Source organism: Falco punctatus (assembly GCF_963210335.1).
Source record: "Falco punctatus genome assembly, chromosome: 14".
NCBI classification, from domain to species: Eukaryota; Metazoa; Chordata; class Aves; order Falconiformes; family Falconidae; genus Falco; species Falco punctatus.
The window spans coordinates 15,584,265-15,605,219 of record NC_137594.1 but is presented as its reverse complement, the minus strand read 5'-3'; the positions used below and the strand labels follow the sequence as shown (position 1 = coordinate 15,605,219).

General features: G+C 36.8%; 2 protein-coding genes across 3 annotated transcripts in view; both read left to right on the top strand.

Annotated features, from left to right (window-relative positions):
• The window catches only part of N4BP1 (NEDD4 binding protein 1), a 39,213-nt gene extending 33,948 nt beyond the window's left edge, over positions 1-5,265 (top strand). For both annotated transcript variants that reach the window (XR_013931908.1, XR_013931909.1), the window contains one exon: positions 2,440-5,265. The gene's annotated coding sequence lies outside the window, so the exon portion shown is untranslated. The remainder of the gene's footprint in view (positions 1-2,439) is intronic.
• Positions 2,497-20,955, top strand: part of SIAH1 (siah E3 ubiquitin protein ligase 1) — a 64,997-nt gene continuing 46,538 nt past the window's right edge. Inside the window, exon 1 of the mRNA XM_080410876.1 lies at positions 2,497-2,637. The gene's annotated coding sequence lies outside the window, so the exon portion shown is untranslated. The remainder of the gene's footprint in view (positions 2,638-20,955) is intronic.

The following is a 20,955-nucleotide window of genomic DNA, read 5'->3' as shown; positions in this document are numbered from 1 at the left end:
TTGTAATCTATTTACTGGAACTATTTTTTCTCAAAAAATAGGTCATAAATTAAAGAAAAACGCTGGCCACAAAGGCAATCCTCAGAATTAATTCACATGACAGTGAAATTGCTATTTGGGAAGCTTATAGCCTTGTGAATTTCATTAACAATGTCTGTTAAATACTCTAAAATTTCACTTTAATATCATAGATAGCTGCCCAATCCTGCAGTTTTTATTCACCTGACTTGAATAGGACTACATTCTTGTTTGGTTTTTTTTCTTTAAGCTTGGAAAAGATTGTCCCAATGACTGAATTTTTTCCAGTAAATGTATTATTGGAGAGGCTGATGATGTTTGTGATGATTCTGTACGTTAGTTCTGTTTGGCCCACTGTTTGTCTGTCTACTCAGTGGCAAACCTAAGGTCTTGAAATAGAAAATAAAAAAACCCCGAATTTAATTTGTAGAATGAAGGCATCCATCTGAAAGAGCCATGTTTGTTCACTCCTTATAACATTCTAAGCATAAAAAAAAAAAAAAAATTACCCTTAGATAATTTTTTTCCAACCTATAGTAACTTCTGCTTAACTTCAAATACTTATGTAGAGGGTTTGAATATTCATGTATCTAAGTAAATAAAACAGTGTAGCTTTAGGGATCCTTCTGTACTGGTACACTTTGTAGCTGTATATATGCAAGTTAGGATTCAAGATTCCCCATGGAACACAGTAACTGCAAAATCTTACTGTTATTGAAACCAAAATAAGGCTCCAAGCTTGTGTTTCAGACCCCAAGATGATTTTCCAGAACCTCCCTTTGATGAGGGACATAGGAGAAAGAGAATTCCTCGTGTATAAATACAAGAATTTTCATACCTAAATTCTTGTTTCCGTGAATATCACAATAATATGTCTATACAGCTCTTCTTTGCAGAGCAGCATAGATAACATCTAGTATGGTTATTCCTCCTCTTTCTTTTTTTTTTTTTTTAAATGATCTTAATGCCTGTTTTCATTTACTTTGCTTTTATCAGTACTCATGTTCCTTACGTTCTCTGTAGTAAATGCTTTTGTGAGGTCTAAGCATGTTTGGTGAAAGACCTTAACTGTCTTTCGTTCTCCCAGCTGTTGAATTTGGTTAACAATTAGTGTGAGATAGGGCCCAATTTTGCTTACTAAGTCAATATAATAATAGATTAATTCAGGTTGGGAAGGACCTCAGAACATCACCTAGTCCAACCTCTTACTGGAAGTAGGGTCAACTGCAAGATCAGGCTGCCCAGGGCCTTATCCTGTTGGGTCTTGAAAACCTCCAAGAACTGAGACTAGGGAATTTGTTCCACTGCTTGGCTGTCCTCCTCAAGCTCAAAATATTAATATTTTTTTTTTCTCTATCCATCTGACCCTTTCCTGATTCAATTTGTCTTTTATCTCCCATTCTTCCTCCATACATTACTGTGAGGGGCCTGCTTCTGTCTCCTTGATAACCTCCTTGTGGGTACTGGGGGACTGCTATCAGGTTCCATCAAAGCCTTCCCTTCTCCTCCAGGCTGTGTCAGTGCTCTTTCATCTGCCTTTCCTCACAGCATGAGTACTCCAGGTCCTGGCTGTCTTGGTGGTCCTCTGCTGAACTCTCTCTCTCCAGTTTATCAATGTCTTGCTTGCTTGGAGAACCCACAGTGGGTCACAGTATTTTGGATGCAGCCTAATGAATGCCAAGCACAGGGGAGACAATCGCTTCCTTCAGTCTGTGAGCCTGTTCCTGTTAATGCAGCTCAGGATGCTGTTGACCATCTTGGCTGCTACAGCACGCCATAGGCTTATGTTCAGCTTGCTGTTAAGCAGGATCCCCAGCTCCTTTTCAGCACAGCTGCTCACAGCCAGACAGTCCTCAGCTTGTATTCTTGCCCAGGGTTGTTCCATCCCAAATGTAGGACCCTTCACTTGTCCTTGTTGAATTTCTATAAGGTTCTCTGACCTTATAGAGGCTGACCCAAGCCTCCAGCCCAAGTCTCTCTGGATGAGACTCTTGCCCTCAAGGCTGTTGACTATTTTCCCCCAATTCAGAGACACCAACCAAGCTGCAAGGTTGTTTTTTTGGGGGGTTCACACTGAAATTTTTTAAGCTAAGCTTACAGTACAGTTGAAAATATTGAAGAGATTTCTCATTGTTATTTTAGTCTATGGAACTGCCTGTTTGGATGTAATTGTGAAAATGTTTTCTGAAATTCTTCAAGGAAGTTTCTTGTGAAGCAAAACTTCAGTTGAGAAGCGTGACATGTTTCTATGCAGAAACAATTGAACCAGCTTTTTTTTATTAGTAGGATCATCTTTGCATGTTGTTTTTACGTACGTAAAAATTAGTTGGTAGACACAGTTGCAGACACAGCATATCCTATATGTTATCAAAAGGAAATAATCTTCATTTGCAGCATTTTAATTTGATTTGGTGTTTTCAGAACGGCCAGGACATGCAAAACCAGGAGGTCACACACACAGAAAACCTGCATGTCAATGTAAAAGCTTCAGCATTCCAGTCCTTTGGCAACAGCAAATCCTGCCAATGAAAACTAGCTAGATACAGAAGTAGAACAAATCAACAGGAAATAGCCCATGAAAAAGTTTCCAACAGAAAGCCATTGGGATTTTTCAGCACAGTGAGTATAAATTTTACTGATTATATGCTTGTTTTGTCATCAAGGTAGATCTGGGGAAGACAAGATCTGCTTAATGGTAACACAATTAGCAAATGGTATGGAAATGATCAATGTTCCATGTATTACCATTTTGCTTTTAACTCAGACTTTTTGAGACATTCTTTGCCTGTCTTGTGTGCTGCATTTGTTAATTAACTCCATCTGCTGAAAGTCTGGTCTGGCAGTTTAATAATATAATGAGTTGCTTTATTAAAGAACTGTGCTTGAAAGTGCTACTGTTGGTCATAACAGAGAATTTAAGGCAAATATACTGGGGAAATATCCTCATTTTGCTGGTGATGTCTAAATCTTAACCTATTATAGCTATAGTTCTCCACATCTGAGATTTAAAGGAAATGGTATGCCATGCATTTCACTTTGCAAAATACTGTGTTTAACAGAGTAATCTCAATCAAACTAGCCTTGTTCCCTAGGTCATGTTATGGAATGTAAAGAAATCCACTGAAAGCATGAAAGGGCTTGAATTCTGCACCTTTGAAACTGCAACTGAAAGAGAAAACTGCTAATAACAAACTTCCCAGCTCCTTGGTGAATTCTTTGAACATGATAATAGAGACATTGGTGTTCTATTTATTAGGCCTTATTCAATATGCATATTCTTCACCACTAAATGCAGAAGGTTTGCCTGGCAGAGTTATGAGCATACTGTTACATTCTCAATGAATATGGGGAAGAAAAGGTGGTAATATTCATGTTCATTGGATCCATATGTTTTAATTTGGTTTAGGGTATATATTGCTAGTGTGTGGGGGGGAATATGCACTATTTGATGTACATCCCGAGGCAAAACGATACCTTGATATAAGAACTTAATTATTCTTATAGAATATCAAGCAAATTTCTGACTTGCTTTTTAGCTGAGGCTTCTTCATTAGGTGTAGTTAATTGTTATTATTAATATCTTTTAAAATACTTAATGTTTGCTCTTCAATGAATCGCTGTGTCTGGTTCTCTAGAAGGCACCAGCATTCTGCTGTGTTCATAATTAGCCTGCATGCTATTATGTAGTTAGTAAAGATAGTTGTACTGTACTTTCATAGAGTTTGTAGCCAAACAGCCAGTAGATTATTTATATATCCTGACGTGTAGATGACAGGCAATTATAGTTCACCTAATAATTTGGATGGTTGTCCTAGGGTCCAGCTTTTTGCATTCTGGGACATGAAATGCTGCAAGCAGTGAATTAGGAGAGCATATGCCATTAAGACCCATCTATTAATAAGTAAATGGCTAGGTGGGAGGTTCCTCTGCCACCTACAGTGATAAAAAAAAAGTTTATCAAAAATAGTGGAACCTCACTGGTAGGAAATATTAACATTGACTTTCTCTTGCATCCATTTCCATTTATCAGAAAAATTGAAAACCTTTTTTAATGTGTAAATACCTGTGCTTAGTAGCGGTCACCTACCAAAATTTTCTGTGACAAAGTTGAGCTTTGTTAACCTCCCATCCCCTGCGTCACTGTTGGGGCCTCTGTCCTTTAAGCTTTCCTAAACATTTTCATTCTTGGAGTATGGTTATCAGAGCTGAAGAAAAGCTTCCTTTCCAAAGATGTGCACATGCAAAGTGTTACATTTCTACTTGATATTATTGTTTACGATGGATTTTTGCATATTTGTAGAGAACTACTGAAGTAATACAATTAAAGCTAGATATTGCTGACCTTTTTTATTACAAGGTTGCACATAGAGCTGATTGTGTTAGTCAATGATTTTTAGGTCCTTCTGAGAATTTCTACTTTTCAGGCTGGTTCCCATCTCAAGACACAAAACCATACATTTATCTTCTTTCTTCCTAGATCTATTGTAATACACTCAAATATATTAGTATTCAATATGACCATAAAACCATGTGTTTAACATCATTAATGTAAGTTGCCATCCTATAAAGATTTTGGCAGTAAAGATTTTGCACAACTGTCTAGATTGCATATAAATGGCACAGTCCAAGAACGGATTATCTGGTAACCTGTGAATGTTGACAACTAGTTATGTGTAAAGATCTATTGTCAGCCTGCTTTTAGTCCTTTTAGTACTGTACCTGGTCCAAATATAGTATTTTATTTATATATATACACACACATATCATACACATACATATTTGTATATGATAATAAATTAAACGCTCTGGTACATGCAGGGTAAAATACAGTAGCCTTATCTGCTGATCTTTTCCCCTATAAATTACGCAAACTTTGTTTGTCAAGGTCTACTCTGTATGCAGCTGGACGGGTAACTTGAGACTTTGTCAGGGTTTTGTGAAGACTAGCAACCCTTGCAACAAAGTAAGTTGTAGTTGGTGAGAAGCACACAGAATTCCCTCCCTCACAAATTCTTATCTACTCTGGGGCCATAGATTATTCATAGTTATAAACTCCTAATTCAAATTGCTCCTTAATTGCTGCCAGAGAACACTTGATTACGAACATACACTGAAAAAAAATTCTATTTGCTGTCATTTAATAATAAAATAACTGTCTTGAGAAGTTGACCTGGACTATAACCATTAAGCAAATCCTGTCTGTAAACAGATGCAGCTGTCATTTTTTTTTTATTTCACTTAAAAGTGCCTAGATGGAAACTAAACTTGGCCTACGTAATTGAGTTTGTAGAGACAATTAGGTTAAGAATTATATTGCAGATTAAAAATAAGGTCCACAGGTTGCTTATTTATGACATAGCCTGACTGTACTGTATCTATAGATATCTACCCTAATGTCTTTTTGATTTCTGGGAATATAATACTTTGTATCAAAAATGTGATTAATTTATATGTTTTAATCTTTACTGACTTCTTTAAATTTATATGAAGAATACATTTGGATATCCCTTACTTCAGAAGACGCCTGTCTCTTCTTAAAAGTATAATCTATGTCATTAGCTACCATAATGGATCATAAATAAGCAACTTATCCAGACCCCTATAGTTCACTGAAAATTCTGGCTAAAATGATATTTTTGGTAATTGAATATTCAGATATACGCCTAATGGAATTTTCAGAACTGCCTAATTGACTCCTTCCCATTGATTCCAAGGAAAAAATTAGTGCTTTTGGAACACTACCCTTTGCCAAAAGTTTGTTGGGTTTTGGGTTTTTTTTTAATTGAAGAGTTCAGGTTTATATATTATTGGACACATTTTACTTTGGCTACTCCAAGTGTCTCCATAATGTCAAGGCAATATTTATCTGGCTTGACAGAGTTAAAAGGGATTGTACAACTTGACTAATTTACTGACTGAAGTTTTAACAGATGCTTAACTAAGGGTGTATTGTTTGGCATAGATTCAAACATAGTAACTAGAAAACAATATGAGGGCTAAGGTGATGACTGAAAAGGCCTTCGTTCTCTAAGCTCTGTTCAATCAATCATGTATTACTTAATTTTCTCAGCGTTTAAAGTGACTTTTAGGATGCCACAGGAACATGTATGGCCAAAATGGCCTTTCAGGGGGATTTTAACATCACAAAGCAAAGCAGCTAGATTTTTAAGCAATTGGGAAGAAAAGAGAGTAGTCATCTTGATAAAGCACAAAGCAAGGGAAATTCTATGTATACCTACAGTAACTAATCAGGTTCTGATTAATGATTATTATTTTAATAGGAAAATTAATTGTGAAGGGGAAAAAGTTACCTACTTGGAGCTGATTTGCATGTAGATGCTCAGTAATGACATTTAATAGTTCCTGTAGCTAGTCTGTGCCTTGTTATCATGTGGAATAACACTCCTGTTAATGTATCTTGTATTATAATTTTTATCTTTGCATTTGGTTATCTACTTGTTTATAATAAAGTCCACACTGGGCCATGGCCAGGATAATTGAACCTATCTCAAAGGTAACTACAATATGTTGCTCAATCACTTGTGTCGTGCAATCTGATTCATGGGAGAGAGGGGTTTGTGCTGACTGAACATCAGTTTTAATCTTATGAATCGCATGTAAGGAATCCTGGAAACTGAAAACTTAAAAGGCCTTTCTTCGAGTGCTCCCTGTTAGTGCACAGATCTTTAGTTGTAACAAACTGCAACATTGCTTTGCTTTTTATATTTAATTGCTTATAGACACTTAGAAATATTGGGCAAAATTTTTAGCATGGTGGCTAATTTTTTCAAGTTAAACGTGACAGATAATGGTAAGAACGGTGAGTAATTTTTTCTTTCAGGTGACCGTGCAGATGCTTTCTTCACACATGGGTATTTTTTTCTATACTTCAGTCTCTTTGTAAATCTATGAAGGAAATGAACTGAGGTCTTTCAGTTCTGCTGAATACTTTGCAAGAAAATGACTGACAAAAAAAAAAAGTTTTATGAATAACGAGATTTTCTTCCAGGAGATATTGTTTGAAAAACCACTGTTGTAGGGAAATTGTCAATTTACATGCTGTTCTACAAAAAATCTTTAACCAGTAATCAACAGATCTGGTGTTTAGAAAAATGTACCACCAGCTGTAAGAATTCTGTTTTTAAAATCAAGGGTAAAACAAAATAACAAAATTACGTGCTAAACTAAACCTAATCAAAATGTATCTGTCAGTTCCAACACTTGCTGTTCTTAATTCCAGCCTGGTGTCTGAGTGAAACCTCTAGTCATCCCTTCCAAGCTGAATGAGATTGGAAGGACCAGGGAAGAAGAAATAAGGGGGGTGGGGTGGGGGTGGGGGGAAGTGCTTATAAACGACAATATTCATATGAGTGCTTAAAGGGGTTTTGGCTGGAGAAAATGTCATCCCTTGCCCAGGCTTGCCCAGGGGGCTATCAAGACTCAGATAGGCTTTGTATCTTTTTTTCTCCTTTTGCTTTTTACTCTAGTGGAAGAGCAACAGGGTGGCATCCTACATGTTAAATCAGTTCGTAGACCAGTAAGAATGAGAACAATATGCATGCAGTACTAACAATAAAGAATAATACTAATACTGATCAAGGCTCAGTGCAGGTGTACATGGGAAATGAAAGTTGTGTTGTTATTTTCAGCTATAATTCTGTGTAACAGTTTTACCTGTACAAACCTAGCAAAACAGTTTGGCATAGGACTGAGTTAGAATCTAGAAAGAACAGTACAGCAAAAACATGGTAACTGAATGGTTAAGGTGTCTCTTGACCCGTAGTGAAGCATGATATTTTCTTAATGTCTGTATAAATCAGCCCTATATTTTTTTGTAGTGGTTTCAGTTGTTAAGGATGAGATCAGCAGGTCTTGTCCCACACTTAAGGAATTTAAATATTGGTTGAAATACTTGGTTTTCTTTAGTGCATTCCATTGCAGAGCATCTTGTTTTGCTTTTGCCTTTCCCACTTCCTTTCAGATTTGTATGAGCGGCCTACAGGCTTGTTCAGCATTTCAAAGGGGCAATATGATTCCCAGATCAGAATGGTGTCAACAGGAGACAGTCTGCCTAGTGTGATTTTTTTTGTAAGTTGTTTCTTTGTTTACACTGTTAAATGAGAAGGGGGGGAGGAGGGGGGGGGGATCCAATTGCACACAATTGGCTCCAGTAAATACCAAGTGACAGTAAATGCCTTGTTTATTGCCTGAGGAAGGCTGGTAACTTGCTGAATTTCCATCGAGGCTCCTTCATAAAGGAGCAGGGCTCAGATCTCCCTTGGAGCTGGTTATGCAATTGATGGGGCAGGGTTTTGGCTTCTGGAGCAGCAGGCTTGCATAACATGGTTTATAATCCAGCGCTCCCTTCCCAGCCTGAAAGGACATTTTTCATAAGGCTTTTTCTATAACAAAAACTGGTTCCAGATTTTTACACAATTACTGAAATAATGGTACCCTAACTCCTAAAAAAACCTCTTGTACAAGAGATTCTTGACCTGAACTTTCTGTATATGGGGCACCTCTTTTTTTCAAATAATGAATCATTTATAAGATGATTTTTTTTTCATACCATGAAGGCAACTTTGTCTTTTATTAGCAGACAACTTCTTGATATAACACTGAAGAAATTTAATTGCGCCAACTAAGCATTTACTGGCGGTCTTAACACAAGCTGGTTTCTGAGAGTTTAATTTTTCTTATATGACCTATATATGAAAGCACAGGTGACCAAACCTGCAACTAGAAGGTTTAGTCTGTGTGCTTGGAAGAGGAAGGCCTGAATTACAGTATGATATTAATGCCACAAAGATGTTTGTGGAGATGGCTGCAGTGGTTACTTAAGGACAATGGGAATTGGGATGTCTTGTTCTTTATTGCAGCCTAAGGGCATGCATTCTTCTTGCTTTAACAAGAAACTTCCATCTATTCTTCTTCAACTCCCCTCAAAACATATGCTACCCATCTCCAGATGCTTGATTACTCTCTGCATGTTTCTGCCTTTACAGAAATGTATGCATCTCCCTTGTAGCTTGGTCAAAAATTCTAGAGCAGCCAGTGGGTGGTATTTACGTGTTGCTGTCCAGGTTCTACACTGCTGTGTGGCCTGTCTGTGCAAATTTATATTGAGAGTCTTTAGGGTCAATATGAGGACTCATGCAGCATAAGGTGGCATAAATGATTATATTATTATTTTATCTTCCATTTTATAGAGTAGAAGACAGACCTGTAGGAAAAAATGTGTAGATAAAATCTCTCTGGGAACTGGAAGCAGGCAATCTAATATTCTTTCCCTCCTGTTCCTGAACTGCCTTACTGAATCTTCGTGCCCAGCAAGAACAATGTTCCCAGTTTGTTACAAACCTGGGGGTTCTCTGGGTACTCTTCAGTTAGGAGCTGGTGACTTGGAAAGAGCTAAACTTACATGTGCATCTGCCATCGTTGTCAGCTGTAATTGCAGACAATGGGGCTTTCTGGAAATAACTTCAGTGGTGAAGAGGTGATGCTCTACTATTTCAGAAGGCAGTAATCAGAATGACTTATGTGAGATCACATTAAGTCTGCTATTATGATGTCTGTTGGCAGTCCTTACTTGCTTTCCTTTCACTAAAGAAGATGTGAAAAGTGAAACAAAGAAATGTATTTATTTAAATATTCTCTAAATTGTTGGAGAAAATTACTAAGAACTCTAAATGTGATTGCCGAGCTCCTACTCTTATTCACAGTATGGAGAGCAGTACTGAAAACTTCATCACTGTTGCACAAATTTGATTTATCATATATTTATGCATTGTTTGCCCACTGTCTTCAGGAACTGGACTCTGTGCCAGCAATATTAATAAGGAAGGGTTTCTACCAGAAAGTGCTCGCTATAGGAAAATTATTTCTCAGTTCTTACTCTCTCCACCATTTCTCTGCTGCCACTAACATTGTCATGATCATCTCTGCTGTTTCATTACATAAACTATGGATCACTTTTTGATCCCTTTCCCAATATCTGGATTGTGCCTGAATCTTGAGGTGGTAATCAGAGGGACTGCTGTTTTTATCTAGTGGATTCTCTGACACTCGAGGAGATGATTATTGGATTAAACACAGTGTCATAATAATTCCATTTATGTGTCTCATATTCACTAAATGATGATGTTCAGTTTGGATTTGAATGGCCAGAATATTATTGTCTTTCTGAATCAGTTTCTTTCAGCTCCCTAAAATGGCTGACAAAAATAACACTAAACCTCTGGCAGGAATGGTTCAGATTCATATTTTGAAAAGTCAGTCGTTTGGTTGTAGCAAACAATGAAATGTGGGATCAGCAAACTGAAGTAAGTTCTCAGTTTATTTTGGATTTTATTATTTAAATGCAAAGGCCTTTGTAATATTAGTGGAATGTAAATTGGAAGGTAAGTTTAGGGGTTATTAACAACAGCTAAATCTTTTGTGAGAAAATGCACATCTTTGATTTGTGGCTACCTAAAAGGCAAAATACATGTCATTGCACACAATCTGGCTAATCTCCACTGAGCAGCCCTAGTGTTTCATCTATGAGAAACTGGAACCCAGTCAAACATTCTGTTTATGCAATCTATGTTATTTAATGAACTACTAACTCTAGGGTTATTTGATCTTTGACAGTTTGGGGACAGGGACAGGAGGTAAAGTTGCACCCTCACTGGCAAAATCCACGTTAATTTCAGTTTCTAACTGAAAAAAGTGTAGGGTCAAGTCTGTTGTATAACAACATATTCACTAAATTGTGTATGATTGCTAGTCCAGTTATTACAGCAAAAACAGTTTTAAGTAAAGTTATGTGAATTAAATTCAGTCTTTCAAGTTCTGAAAGAGTCTGCAATGACTGATAATGAAACCAAAACCTAAATCTGAAATTTTGAATTGCCAAATAAGTTTCCGTGTACTCACTGGACAAGGGAGCTCTCCCTTTTACTCCTTGAAAAGTCGACAGCTCTATTTGACTGGTTCCTTAAGCATAAAATGAAAAAAATTCCCCTATCTCTCCTTAAAGCTGTTTCATTAGAGCTCAGGAGCAAGTCCAGGATTCCAGGATGGGACAGAATGTGTACAGCTCTAGGGCTCTTAAAGTTGTGACTTAAACTAGAAGCATATTTATTGATATTGGAATATTTGTATGCTGTACTAGCATGCATATTCTTTTTTTAAGGACACTAATATTTACAACTGCAAAGTTTGGATTTTTTTTCCTTAGAAATAAGAAAACGTCTTCATGTAGACCAAGTAAATATGTCTATATCAGTAACGCTAATCTAGAACAACTACACCCACACAATGAGCTTGCATCAATGTGTCCCTGAGCATTCCGCTGCCCAGCGAACAGTGTCATGACTGTGCTATAGATTTATGTCAGTGTAGCCCCCTGAGCATACACACCTCCTCTTTTGATACCTGAAATATATTACTGTCATATAAATCAGTCAAAAGTATAAGGTATGTTTATTAAAAAATCATTGTATTCTCACTTTACATTCAACATTGTATGTAGTGGATGCTTTGAATAAAGGTTATTTGAAACAAACAAAATTTGGTTTATCAGATTATCTAGTTGTGCAGCAATCTGGAGTGATTCATTGCAAGCAGAAAAGCCACATAATGGTTTATATAATGGGGAAAGTTTTCTGTTTATTGGAAAAAAATCAAATTAGCAGTTTCAGAAATAGCCCTGAGTCAGACAGCTAGCTCTATTATTATATTACTTAGAAGCTAATGTATTATGAACAAGTGCCAAATATTTCTGTGTAATGCAGAGGAGATTAAATGGAAGCTTCTATTTTTGAGATCTGCTTTGTAGCATACATGTAATCAACAGAAAGTCCTAGATAACAAGTAGTACAAGATAGCCCCCCTAATTATGTGATTATGTAAATGGTCCTAATCTGAGCATTGTATTTATCTGAGGGATTAAGAATGCATAAAAATCAACATAAAAGTTTTGAAAATGAATCTTCAAAAAGTAAATTATGAATCTATTTTTAAATTATGATGTGGGAGCATAACTCAGCCATGTATCTTTGTTTAAAGTCACATTCCTAGCGTGAGGAAGGAGAAAATTCCCTGACAGGGCTAGACTGCATATCAGGTTTTGCATCCAGTCAAGTAACTTGCACAGTAGTTATTTGTCAGAGTTGACAAAAATTGTGAGTTTCTGAATACATTTCTGTGCAATTTTTAGCTAGTTCAGTATGCTTTTATACTTTCTGTACTATTCCTTTACTGGAAAGGTCAGTGTGTAGGGTTGCAGAGCTGGACATAACAAGAGTGGTTTCTCCAGTTAATACATTGCAGTAGCAGCTCCAAAACTATTCTTGATTCAAATAGTCTCCTTTCTGAGACAAATGCCAAAACTAATCTCAAAGACCTCTGTGTTTGAGGAAAGTTCAGATCTAGTTTGCACTATCTGTAGCATTGGCAGGTTAGGTATTTAAACTGACTTGCTTTATTTTGAAATAGGATTTAGTATGCACTTCTTACTGTTTATAAATGTTTAGGACTTAACAGAAGTGCCTAGGATAAACTGCACAGGAATGGGCTTATTTAAAATATTCTGACCAAGAGCAAGTAGATGGCCTAGTTTTGAGTGGGAGAAAGCTGCAGCAAGAGTCGACTCACATAAATTGACCTACTGTTTTTCTAAGTCTGTGCTTGTGTAGCCAGGGCATAGAAGACGAGGTAATTTATACTTCTAGCACAGACTTACAGGCCCTGCATATATTTATATTTTCTTAAAGTTACTAATTGTTTGATCTGGGGTATGTGAAAATATTGCTGAATTTGCTGGTAATTGTTTAAGCTGTTGTGGGTAGTAACTACTTACTATTTTGCATGTTTTAAAGTGCCCATTGAAGGCTCCAAAGAACTCACATAGTGTTTGAGTTCCATATGGCACTGTCTGTAGAAGAGGATCCCACTCCCCAGTGGTCTCTAATGAAAATCAGACTGAATTGGTGTGGCCACTGCAGGAAGCAATAATGAAGGCCCTGGGAGAAGGAAGGGTACGCTTCACAGCTACCTGGCAGAGCATCAAGCGTGTTAGCACGTTGCTGATTTGAAGAAAACCCTAAAGGCAATTATTGCTACCTCATTAACGGGATTGCAAACACCTTCTCTAATACTTAGAATCTTTTCTGTGTTGGCTCTGTAGGCTTTCTGAAAGTGGTTCAACAAGAAACTAAGTTTTGTTTTCTTTTGCTTTTGTAAAAGTAGCATTAAAAAAACCCACAACTACTTATAAATCAGAAACAGTCTTTTCAACAGGTATTTGTTGTTAATTCTTAAGAAGTAAAACTTACAGAGACACCTTGTTCCTGTTGGCTTTCAAATGTTTACATGCTATTTAAAAAAATACTTGTGAGCCTAAGGAAATTCAGTTAGAGATCCTTTGAAAGAATTTTCCCAACATGTATTTGATTTACTGGGAAACGTTTTCCCCTTATGCTACTAAATAAATTGTTCTTGACAAAAGAACATTTTTCATGCATAAAGACAGTTCTTTATGGTTTAAATCTTAAAGCTTTCACTTAAGCAAATTCAGTTTTGGTTTTAATGATGAAGTAACGTCAGTTTAGCTTTTTAAGTTTTGACATTCAAAATGCAGCATATTAAATGATGAGGTGGTAGCAAATACAAGTTGATAATTCTGCTATTTCTAAACATTTTGATTTTGAAAGATGAGAGTTCTGAAGTCTCTCCTTCTACCGCATAATCTCGATATTGGATATTAGTTCTTCCTCAATAAACAGTGCTCATTTGAATGATACATAAGAATTGCATAACTCTGTCCTCCTGATATTTTGTAAAGGTCAATATTTATTTTTATTTAGCTCTAAAATTCTTACCAGATAATTGGATAAGGTTAATATTTATTACCAGATTGTTCACAGCTAGGGAATACTCACTCATGTGATCACTGTGTGGTGAGATTCTGGTGTGTTCTGGAGTATGCCAGAATTTATCCATAGTATCCTACTGGGAGCTAAACAGGGCGTGATAGAAGCACAACATTCCTTAGAGGAGCTTGTGAGTTAACAGGAAATTAATGCAATGAGAAATGGTAACAGGCAGAAGAGGAGGATCTGAGGAAAGTCAGAATTAAAAATGAATGCTGAGGAAGTTTTTAATACCCATTTCAAGTGCTTTATTTAGGCAAATAGGTTGTTACTTATTGGTCAAAGTTTAGGAGGATTTTTGCTTCCTGCCTGAATGTAGTAGTTCTGGAGTGTGTTTCTTGAGCTATTCTCATACTGAATGAGTCTTTGTTTCTTGTTTGAGGCTTAGTTTATAAAGGACCGCTAATAAAGATGCATATTCTGAAAATAAGGCTTTTTCTGTAATCAGAAGGAGGAGTTCCATTTCCTATGTCTCCCAAGAAGCCCCTACAATCCTCCCAGCACATCTGCAAGAGGGTGTGCTGATCTTTTTTAGACACTGATAATATCTGACATTTAACTGGCTCATTGAAATTCTCCAGGGAGTTTCCAAATGGTGATATACTCCCTTAGCTGCCTAGTTATCTTAACACAATGACTGAGTTTTATCGCTCCTGTCACTGAGGCAGCTACTGTGGTGTCAAGCCAAGAAGAACCATCTGGGATAACTTTGCAGATAAGTTCCAGTGATTTGCTTAGGGTCTTGTATCAAACTTAAGGCAACATTCTTTGTTTAGGCTGGCTGTGAAGCACTCTGTAGAGGTATTTGTATCTGAACTTGTAGTTTCCTTTTCTGTTTAACATACTTTATTATTTTATGTTCAAACTGCTGTGACATTGATTCCTCCCTTGTGACAGCTATACTATTACAAACAGGAAGTTTGCCTCTTGTGTGGTTCCTATTTACCACCATAATTTCCTTCTCAAGAGGACTGTACACACTAAACATATTCTCTAGATGTGTCTCCTGTCATCAGTCCTGTGCTTGGATTGTTCATTATCATGTCTCTAACTCTTGTCTAATATAACTGATGGGGCTGTTCAGCTTGTTTCTAAACAAAGTTCAGAACGTTGTATATTATGGCAGTCACACTTAGTGAAATATGGATTTCTCCAGTGGTAACATTTGGCTAAATAATGCTGCTGTTACATGGTTTAAATTTACATAACGTATTGTCTTCCAAGGTTTTGTCAATAATTTGGTGACAAGACACAGTAGTTAATAGATCAAGCCACAGCTACGCTGAAGATGGAATTTCAGTCTCTGAAACGCTAAGACAAACAGCTGTGATCCTGTGGGACAATGTAGATCACAAAGTCCTGGATAAAGTTTTTTCATTGAAGTGGTTCTGGCTTAGAAACACGCTTCCGGGGTAGATTAAACCCAGGCACTGAACATCTTTGGGAACTTGTTGCAAAATCATCTTCATGGAAAAAGTCGCCTTACTGTTAGAATTAAATATATAATCTGGATGTCAGCTGCGGCCCAGGAAACCCCAGGCAGCATGAAATAATTATTTTGACCAAAAAAAAAAAAGGTGTCTCAAACACTTGACTTGACAAGAAATATACATGACAAATATTTTATGAAATATGCTTTGGACTTTACTAATTTGTATATAGAAAGTATTCAGACACTATAATGGCAGGTGAAAGCATAAGCAGATATGCTGATAGGTCTCAAGCATAGCTGTTCAGCACCTGTCCCAGAAGAGGTTGCAAACTCTTGTGGGAAATAGAACTTTGAGTTTTGGAGCAGAATCAATCTGATGATCTTAATTTTCATCTAAGGCTAAGGGTCCTTCTGAGTGGTAATGCTGATTTTTCTGGTGGTATCAGCATTTTGTATTTAATCTGTGTGCAAATGTATATCCAAATCTGCCATCTCTTTTTTCATAACTTCTTTGCTTTCCTTTCCTGGTTTCTGTGTAGTAATTAAAACACTGCTAGATAATCTAATCTCTCCAGATATTTTTCCTTAGTGACAGCTGGAAAATATGTTCTCCAAGAAGTACTAGGCAAAACAATAACTCCAAAAGAGCTCCAGCTAAAAGGAATGTAGAAGTTCATAGCTACAAGCATGTTTTCAAAGACAATCTAAGTAGGAGGCTACCAAATGTTACTTTTCGAGTGGTGCTATGACTTTTCCCTGGCATTTCACAGAAGTAAAATTCCATGGCAGGAGGAGTATGTTTGGCCTGACTGCAAATTTCCTAAAATATGGAAAGGAAAAGAGTTATTTTCTAGTCTGTACTAGCAAAGTAAGCTAGACCAGGGCACAGATTCACATGTTGGCCTTTAGTCGTCTGTGCTGTTTAATTGTTAACGTGCTCACCGAGGCAATTCCGGCCTGCCAGTGAGCACTCCCCGGGCAATGTAAGGGCATGTCTAGGGGGTAGCACAAGACAGAGCCGGTGTGCAAAAGATGGGGGTTCAGCCCTCCCAGGTGTTGGCTGGGCTGTGCACTGCTTGTCTTCAGGGTCAGAGACTAGGTTCTGGCTAAGCTTACTTGTATCTATGTAGCCACAAAGCACCAAGAGGGGACAAAAGGGTTCTGAAGATCCTACAGGAGGAACAAAAAGAAGGTAGAGAGAAGAAATGCATGAACAAAGGAAACTTTTTAGACTCCTTTTTAAATTATTATTTATTTATTTATTTAGAAGGGCCAAGAACCTCTGAAATGGTTAGGAATTCTATTTACTGTCTGTTCCTTCCAGATTAATTTAAAATGACTTCACCATTTGTTGTGTTTGCTTGTTTAAGGACTGCAAGTGCTTGCCTATACTGAAAAGCTCAATCATGAGCTCTCTTTACTTGGCTCCTGCAAGATTAAAGGTACCATGAACTAATGGTCAGGATAAGATATTTTGGCCTAAAAAGATTAAGACCTTTTTTCTACCAAAGCAGCTGCATCAATATAGAAAAATCCAGAATGAACAGAATGTACAAATGTTATGTGACACGACTCGGCAAAAGCACAGATGTCAGATAATCAGTGAATATCTTAATTTCAACTAGTTTTTTGTCTTTCGTATAAATATGAGTGCCATTATAGTCAGAGGCAAAGTCAGATATTGCCTACTTTCCCTCTTATTATTACTTATTATATATTTTCAGTTTTGAGTAGCTGTAAAAATGTTCATATGTGAAAGTGCAGGCACGTTTATGCTACAATCCTGTTACTTTTATTCTGTAGCACTTGCAGACCATAAATATAGTCGGTATCCTACTCCTTTGCAACCCTCAGCCCATTATCTAAGTTCCAAAGTGAAACATTTCAAAGATGCTATAAATAATTTTCTGGAACTAAGTATGAATGAAGATTAATTAAACACCAAGGCTTGGCATGGACACCTCATTCTCTAAGCACCCTTCTTTTGATTGCATTACAATGTGAAACTTTCAAGAAAAAAATGATAGGACAGATCCTGTTACTTTATTTGAAAGATACGGCATTTGAAACAAGATTTGATAATTGGGAAGCGAGGAACAGCTGCAGCTTAAAGGAGTGGTACTATCTGTCTCTGACTACAGTTTTGCAACAGGACTAAAAGAGCTAGAAGCTCCCATGGAAATATATTGGGAACCTGAGTGCATAACCTCCTTAAACTAATAGGCTAGGATTCTCAAGGGAGGAGAAGGGCCTGGAAGGAGTGAACTGTAATCCAATTTTTATAGATTTGTACACTACAGTCATCTCTGTAGTGTCTGAGTACATTCCTGGAAGCTACTGCTTTTCTGTCAGCTAGTAAGTATCAAGAATCTGTCTTTAAAATAAGATGTAGGCCTAAATCTGTTTTCTCCAAATGACATAAATATGGAATATTTTCAATGACACCATCCAATCTATGTAGAGGAGGGAAGAATCCATTCTGTGACATCTCTTCTGTGTGACAGTATAACACTGGATTTTATTTTTTTTATTGACGTGCTTGCTATCTCATTTCAGTAACTGATATGAAATTCAGGTGACGTAGAAGAGAAGGTAGTAGCTGTGCGTATATCTGTGGGCAAGCAGGCTTGTCGGCCTGTTACCCTGGCACAGTTTTGAAAGAAGTCCTTGGCAGCAAACCAGAAATCAAGACAGAAAGTCTACTTCTTGCGTCGTTGTGTGTTTCAGCATGCTTAACTGTAGTTGCACAGTAGATCAAGGAATTTGGATTCCTTGCGTACTTCTGGGTTGCAAAATTCATTTGATACCTTCTCCTGCCTTTGACACGGGATAGGGTCTGAAAAGGGCTTCACCATCTGTGTTTGTGTTAGTTTGGTCTTTGCATGTCTAGTAGGTAACTCACACAAGTATTTCTCCGTGAATAATACTTAAGAGTCTTAGCTGATGCATTTTTGCATGTTCCATTGTCTCTTCACATTACAAATGCACTGAAAGGTTTTAACACGTCCCAGATATTTCAATCTCTTATTTTAGGGAAGTATAAAATAGGATGGCTAAACTCTGCAGGTTTAATCTCCAGCTAAACTCTGTATCTGATGTTGAGCATTCTTTGAGCTTTAATAGTAACTCCTCACAGCATTTATGTATAAAGATGCTCTAGAATGTCTGTGCCTTATGTAGAATTTCAGCTTTTCTACCCGTACATTGCATTTTAACTGACATGTAATGTGAACAGTTTTCCTGGTCACAGAAATACTTTCTCTAGAAGTCTCTGGGATATGTTTTTACTCATAATATGGTCACATTTTACCACTCTGACGTGCTAAATATGTCTGGTAAATCAAGAGGCTAGAGATTCCTTGCGTGCAAAATGGCTGCAACAGCTGGGACAGGGAAGGGGGAACAAGCTTTGTCAGAGAGTAGTTTTGAGGAAGAAAGAAATTTGTGCCTGGAGGGTCTTAGTAATGAAGGAGTTTTCCTGACTAAACACTTTGTTGCACTTCAGGATAAGACTTCTGCATATGAGAAGAATAGGCATCGTTAATCTTCAGGGACAGGAACCTGACTTGTATTTGGACCGGGGGATACAAGTTGGCAAGCACATTTAAGAAAGTGAAAGGAAAATACACTTAAAAAAATAAGGAAATTTTGTAAATATTTTATCAAAATACTTTTTATTACTAAAATGGACCATAACTTTACTCTTTGCATATTGCAAGTTCCCAATAAAGCAAATTAGGCCAAACTACTCAAGAAGGAAGCTGAAACTTAAATGAGAATCTCACATAATCTTGTTATATGCTTGAATGTATTGAAAATTAATATTAGTTTCTTGACATGATATTGAGTCCTCGGTGACTTCTATGAAATCTAGAATTTAGATCTGTATATATACAAGCTGTAGACACAAATAAACTATACGTTTGTTTAGTATCCAGTAATTTTCCCAAGAAATGTAAAGACGAAATGCCTTTGAAGGAAATTCCTGCTAAATAATAACCTCTCTAGGAATTTAATCTTCAAGAACTGGAACACTGATGAATAGTACTCTACTGTTATAGGGACAAAATGGTAGACTACTGAAACAGTTTTAAAATGTAAATACAGCTTTTATGTCTAAATATCTCTCTCAGAGATATCTGATTTGTGTTCCAAAAATAAAACTACAAGTAACTTGTTTTTCTTTTTTTTCTATAAACATAAAAATTGGAATCATATGTTTAGAACTAAGTTGTTATTGCTTTCACAAGTGGTTTGTTGTACAGCTTTTTCCAAATTATCCCAGATAAGTATTTTGTTGATGACAAGCTGAAATTAAATTAGGATAATACACCCTGCATTATTAAAAAAAAAAAAAATAAAAGTATCTTTCTGGCTAAAGGCTAGTTGTCACCTTAAAGAATTTTTGGTTTAGGTTATTAAAGCGCTCAATAATGATTGGCTGCCCTTGGGAGACATTTGTTAGTATTTTATTCCATGTAAACATCTGGATTCAATTTAGCCAAAGAACATTGTGAGTGAAAACTGGCCTCTCTCCAATGCACTGCAATAGGTGTCTGGAGGTTTGAATACTTCGTTTGCATTACTCTTCTGAGATAAAATTTACCATCAATCCAACTAATTGAGACCCAGTAAGCGGCCTTTATACTATCTTAAGAAAAAATAGAAAATTGAGTTCACATGCAGAACACTGCTGCAGTGTAATAATCATAGGATTTGTAATAGAGATATACAAAAACATTTCAGGAATCGCTTTGCAAAGATATAGCAGTAAAATAATTTCTGATCCTGGGTAGTGGAGGTTTCTACTCTGTATTGATTTTTGTTGTTTACTATTTGTTATCATAACATAAATATGAAAAGCTGCTTTGCTAACCTTTGGCAAACTTCCAATTTATTTCCTCCAAGAGTAAATTAATTTGGACCGTTGTGACCAAATCAGGGAAGTACCAAGCATCTCCCTTTGAGGTACTGAATACCACATGAAACTGCAACACTGCCATGAATCCATAAAGAAAATATCCCTTGATGATCATAACATTTATGGTTTTCTCTATGGACATTAGTAACAATGAAGGATATCAATATTATTGATTAGTTAGTGAACCAATTTAATTCCTTAAATGTATCTGTAACTTCGAAGTGATGGGCCGCCTTGATTGATTTTAAGTTGCATGGTCAGGTCATGTTCATTTTGCAATTTATAAACAGCATGGAAAGCTGTTCCCATACATAATAAAAGCCTTTTGAGGGGAAAGAGAAGGGGAGAGGTCTGGCCGAACATACACACGTCAGCCTGTATTAAGCTTCTTTGACTACAGTGGTTTATGCTCAAAGCCAATTTTCTGTCCTGATTCCTTGCAATTTTGTAGTCCTTTGTGTCAAGGAAATTAATTCAGTTGATAAAATTATGATATGCCAATATCTTACAGCTTATAAAGATTAATTCTGTAGTTTTCTGATTGTGGAAAGTGTTACCTAAGATTTAATTAAGCACTGCTTACATACTTCTCAGGTATGCAGTTAGTCTGCAGCTGCATAATACTTAGACACAATTCGGGCAGCAGATTGGGCACAAATCCTGCATCC